The following is a 6,000-nucleotide window of genomic DNA, read 5'->3' as shown; positions in this document are numbered from 1 at the left end:
AGGGTCAATACTGAAGTTCTTAATCAAATGCCTGTTTTAACAAAAAAAAAAACATTTTAGAAGTCAAAACTTTTTTATGATCCTCCTTGTCCCTGGAGCTGAGGGGTGGTTCTCCCATCAGGATGCCTGCAGACAGTCATTTCCTTCTATGTAAATTCTGGCAGCCCAGTTAACCTTTCTAGATTTAGCAGGAATTGGCTCCACCACATACTTCCTTGTTATTAGGGCGAGGTGCACATGAACTCCACAGGGCACGTGTATTGCGTGTTTTCAGCTGTTTTGTGTCTCCGGGAAAAAAAAATATGCTTAGTATAGCTGGATTCATGTTTTCCTTTCCTTTTCTTCCTCATTTCGGTTATTCTTATGCAGCACCTTCTGAAGGGAGAGAATGGAGATTTTAGCCCTGGCACAGAAGAGATAAACAACAGCACATACCTTCATGGAGGCTGATTATAGGAAAGATGTATGACAAACTTACAAGGAGGCAATATATAATCTAAAACAGCCAAGGAATCTTCTAAAAACGTCACATTTCTTTGCTCAGAGTATGATTCACGGTCAGGAATGCCTGCACAGCTGTCTGCTGCATTTCACATGTACGCACTAGTGAACAAAAAAACACATGGGCAAGGAGAGTGCAGGGCAGAGCAGAGGGGAAAATATCCATCTGCACGGCAGTATGATAACTTCTTGCCACCTCTCCGAATCGCCCCCTTCCCACTCACCCACCAACTCTCTCATGGTCTTTTTCCCTGGCCACCCCCCCCCCCCTCATAAAAAAAATGCATCACTCTGCCAAAGCTTCCTGCAAAAGCCTGCGGAAACCCCTCCTGTAGCTCCCACGGGCTTCCATGTTTGTGTTCGCCCCCCCAAAAAAGGACAATTGAATACTTCATAAGAATACATTCCTTAATAAGAAGGATGACCTTTGCCAACAGTCTTTGTCAACATAACCTTTGTCATGCCTGGCCTTTTGAAAAATTAAATATTGCCATCAGACACCTATGCACATTGTCTCACGGAACCTCGAAGAAAATAACGTAAACGGCCTTAGGAAATTCTTTTACTGCCTAGTAGGTGGAGATTAGGAAATAGTACAGATCGCTTTCAGTTCCAGTAAGCTAATTCACAGTGAAGGTTATGCACAGGCTGTAGGACAGAGCAGCAGCTGGACAGATTCCTCAGCGTGGTTGTGCCGAAGGCCCGATATCCAGTTTCCTGTTAATGGCCAGCGGGGTTTAGACTCATCATAATATTCTGATCCCAAGTGGGCTGGCAGATATTCACAGGCAGATGGAAAGCTAAGGAATGGCATTGTGGGTTTAGACATCATGGAGGAGGCTTCTCTCCAACAGCTGTGGAGCTGGGAGTGCCTGCTATACTAATCAGAGCATGGTCAAACTGTTAATTAGGAAAATGTCACCCTAGCTATGGCTGAATGTTCAGTGGTTAAATAGAAGTATTAGTGTATTATATTATTATACCAAAGGGACACTGTCAACGTTAGTGTACCGGGGAAGAAAAGCAGTTGAATGAAATATCTTTGTATTTTAATGTTATTTTGAAACCCTTTTAGAGGGCGGTTTTTAATGGAATTTATGTGAGTAAAAAGCATTTTGAATCAGCCGTCTGACAATTGCCCTCCCTCAACAGAGCTGAAAGTCCACATGTTGTTCCATGATGCCTGTATTTTAAGCCACTTGCAGAGAAGGCATTAATTCTCTAACAAAATGCAAAAATGCCACAAAAACCTTGGTTTGCTTTGTTAGAAAACAAACCAAAAAATATATGCCACTGAAATGTTTTTTCTCCTTCTTCCATTTCAGAAATGGGGAAAAAAAACCCTAAATGCTGCTGAAATTTATAAATTAAACCTCTCTGGACCTTCCATATCCCCCACCCTTCCCAAACCCAATCTTATCCCTTACAGCACTTGTACAGCAAAATGACACTGGCCTCAGGGCTATCTGGCACCATTTGAGACCAGAGCCCAGCAAGGCAGAAAGGACTGGGGATCAGGGCAAGTGCAAGGGTATTAATTGCCCTAGGCGAACCTTCTGCCTCCCCCTCCAAACCCCGACCTCATTCACTCAGACAGGCCCCCTCTCTTACACTTACACTTAGGTTCCTTGTTTCATTCACACATGCACCCTTACACGTGCTCCCTCCCTCTCGCATACACACACAATCTCTTTCACGCACACACACACAGAGGTGCCACTCGTGGACCATCAAGACTCTGCTTCTCTCGGCCACGAGCAGAATGGGTGCTGCTTGCGGCCCACAGAGTGTCTGCTTTTTCTTGGCAGTGAGCAGGATGGGCGCTGCTCGTGGCCTGCCGAGTGTTTGCATTTCTTGGCCGCGAACCAGGTGGGTGCTGCTTGCGGCCCACAGAGTGTCTGCTTTTTCTTGGCCATGAGCAGTATGGGCGCTGCTCGTGGCCTGCCGAGTGTTTGCATTTCTTGGCCGCGAACCAGGTGGGTGTTGCTTGCGGCCTGCCGTGTCTCAGCCGCTTGTGGCCTGCTGCGTCTCTACTCCTCTCGGCTGTAACTGGGATAGGGTCTGCTCATGGCCTACCGCGTCTCTACTTCTCTCAGCTGCGGATGGGATGGGCTCCACTCGTGGCCCCATATGACTGCTCTTTGCCGCCCCTGAATGGCTGGTGCCCTAGGTGACCACCTAGTTCATCTATTGGGACACGCCAGCCCCATTTCAATTATTTCATGTGCTTGCAACCCCACAATAGGGTAAGATTGGGTTTGGGAAGGATGGGGGGAATATAGGAAGGGCCAGTAGGGGAAGAGGGATAATTGGTTTTATTTTGGGTACACTTCAAGTTTTTGGCAGTGGAGCGGTAGGGAGAAGGGGGAAACCTGACTGCTTCCTTTTTTTTTTTTTCTTTCTGGTATTTTTTATTTTTTTTGTTGCTTTACTGTTTATTTTGGTTCACTGAATGAAACAAACCTGAGGCCCTTTTATTTATTTATTTAAAGTTTTTCTATACCGGCATTCATGATTAGAAACCACATCATGCCGGTTTACATGTAACAAGGGGTGTGAACAAAAAAAGGAACATACAAGTGCAAAGAGATCAAAAATGACATTACAACAAGGGTCTTAAACTGGGAAGAGAATTAGAATAAGAAAGTTACATTACAACAAGGGTCTTAAAAACTAGGAAGAGAATTAGAATAAGAAAGCCGAGCAGTTAGGATTACATTATTTACATTATATTGTGAAGTCTCTTATAAAAGTTTTTCTATCTCTTATAAAATTGCTATCATTTAATTCGGATCTGGGAAGGCTTGTTTTTTGAGCAGTTTTTTGATCAGCTCTTGCCTCCTGACAGCAGAGGGCCTCAGTGGGCCTTTTGGTCACTCTGGTTACCTCTCCCAGCTGAGTGGCCTTCACCTCCTGCTGCCTGCGATCTTGTTCCTCTTTGAACACAGTTATATTCCAGGGTCACGGTCTGCACCTTGCCAGAGCTTGGTCTTGGTCTAACATTTTGTATTCTTGTTGAGCACAAGATTGCTTTGTGTATCCAATCCTACAGTGGTCCTACACTGCTTCTGTGTGCACCTTCATGTTTCCAGGTTTGGGTTCTACATTTTCTTAGTGCATGCCATGTGTTTTCTGTTGTTCCTGTCCAAATCCTGCCAGCCACCTGCACCTAAGGGCTCAGTGTGAGAAGAAGGTGGCCATCACAGGCAGAAGATGCCCTTTCTCTGCTCCAGTTAGAACCTGCCACTTTTGTCTGCACACAGGCTGCTCCTGACTAGGGGGGAGGGAGAGTGTCACACCTCCAGCTAACTACATTGTCACAAAACCAAAATAATAATCAAACAAACATCATATTCCTAAGCTGAAAAACATTTCATGCCAACTAGGCTATGGAACGGATGTGGACACCTCATATATCAAATGAGCTTCTTTGTATTTTTAAAAGAATGCTCACAGGTATTTGTAGCGGTCCTGGCTGTATTCGAGCGGAGACCAAGTGCACTTGCACTACTATCAGAACTATTAGATAATCGAAGCATTTACCTTAAGCAAATTCTTGTGTTCTATAAAGAGAGAACATCTTCATACAGCCCCTGAGGCAGCCCCAAGCGGGGCGAAATTCAGCCTGAGTCGGGCATTTGTAAGGATTTATGTCTCCACTCAAATAAAATTTACACTTGGACTACTTTGGTGTCTAATCCACATTGTTGCCCTAACCTTCTTTTAATCATTGGTGACCACACTCGGTATTTCACATTTTTTTCATTTTTGATCATTTTTAAGAAGACCAGACACATCATTGCATTGCGCAGTTTTGACAAAACCAACCCGACCGGTGTTTAAAAATACAAAGAAGCTCATTCGATACATGAGGTGTCCACATCCGTTCCGTAGCCTAGTTGGCATGAAATGTTTTTCAGCTTAGGCATATGATGTTTGTTTGATTATTGTTTATTGATACATCATATACATACAGTTTCCGAGTATAAACAGTGTCAAGTATTACAAAACCAAAATAAGCACGACATGAAATAAAAACACTTTTAGTGCATACCCCTAATGGGAGGAAAATAACACAGTTAAGTTGCATTATGTGTAACCCCTGGGCAGGACAAATCCTTTACGCTGCACCCATGGGCCCATAGGAAGAGGGATTGACCCTTTCTGCCCGCAGTTCTCTCAGTCTCTTCATGGATAGCATTTACATCGGAGCTCCAGGACTCCCTGTGGGGGGGGGGGGGGTCCGAGGCCCTTTTGCAGTACTTCCCGTACAAGCTCTTTTCCCTTCACAGTAACCAGCACTGAAAACAATCACAGTCTTTTTTTTTTATCCTAAAAGCACACTGAGAAACCATGTGGTTTCCATCTTCTTTCCTGATAGCTGATTAGATAACTGAAGAATATGTACAGCTCTCAATGCAGCATTTCAAATAAAGTCAATAAATAATAGTACAGCAGAAAGATTCATAAACTTGTGACCTCACTTTTCTAGCAAAGTCTTTTAATTTCTCTGGAAGCACACTTCTTACCCTTCATCTTTTTCTCTTCCCAGTTACTCAGATGATTTAGATTGAAGGTAGTGCAATCATTCTTTCATTCCCAATTTTATCACATATTTTTCCCCACTGTGGTATGGATAGAATAAAGTCCCCATAGTTTACCAGCATATACGTCCCAATCCTCATACCTTCCCTGAAGTCTTCTTAAATATTTTAGATCTCTATATGGAGTACCAGATAGGCACTCTCCTCGCAACTATAAAACCTGAGTCGGCAACAAACACAGTTCTTGAATACTCTCAACTCCTTCCCTCTAGTAAGGCACAGGACCCCACTTAGATGAACAACCTTCACTCCTCAGGCTCTTCCTAGGTGAAGGATGCTGCTTCAAAAAAAGAATGGAAACTGATTCCCTGGTACCAAGGACACTCAGCTCCAGGTGGAATAAAAATAGCCTCTTTCAAAAAGGGGGGGAAAAAAAACCAAACCAGAGACAGGAAAAGTGGAAAAACTTCCTTGCCTCACAACTGAGAAGATAGAACTAAAAGAGATCCTTTAAAGTTGAAACTCCTCTGCATCAGGTCACTAACAAGACTATCCCCTGGAGGAGTGATAGTGCCCTGTCAGAATCTTCCCCTTTTCTTTTATTTCACCATCCACAGGGACACCCCAATCCTCTGTGATCTGTCCACACCAGAGTCTCACAAGGGGACTCTCCAAAAAAAAAAAAAAAGGTGGATTAAAAGAGCAAAAGCAACTACAAGTAGGTATGGTTGAACAGCTGACCTGCCAAAAGAGAAAACATACAGTCCTTCTAGAGCACATTACAAAAAATAAATAACAGGAGACAGAGAGCAGTTTGCCTGGAGGAAACCAAAACAAAAATCCATGCTCCTAAGATGGTGCCTGGTGGTGATAAACAGCTAGTGCACACCGTCTGTAGCTCCCACATGGGAAAGTAAAACTCAGACCTCTTTTTCTCCTCTGAAAAGCTCTGACC

At 43.8% G+C, this 6,000-nt stretch overlaps 1 long non-coding RNA gene across 1 annotated transcript in view; it reads right to left on the bottom strand.

The window, feature by feature from the left end:
- Positions 1 to 337: 337 nt before the first annotated feature.
- LOC115091053 overlaps positions 338 to 6,000 on the bottom strand; it is a 36,606-nt gene continuing 30,943 nt past the window's right edge. The window contains exon 2 of the long non-coding RNA XR_003856594.1: positions 338 to 375. This is a non-coding gene — a long non-coding RNA (uncharacterized LOC115091053). The remainder of the gene's footprint in view (positions 376 to 6,000) is intronic.

This window comes from Rhinatrema bivittatum, chromosome 4, assembly GCF_901001135.1.
Source record: "Rhinatrema bivittatum chromosome 4, aRhiBiv1.1, whole genome shotgun sequence".
Taxonomy (NCBI): domain Eukaryota; kingdom Metazoa; phylum Chordata; class Amphibia; order Gymnophiona; family Rhinatrematidae; genus Rhinatrema; species Rhinatrema bivittatum.
The sequence above is the reverse complement of the archived record's forward strand: the minus strand, read 5'-3'. Positions and strand labels throughout refer to the sequence as shown.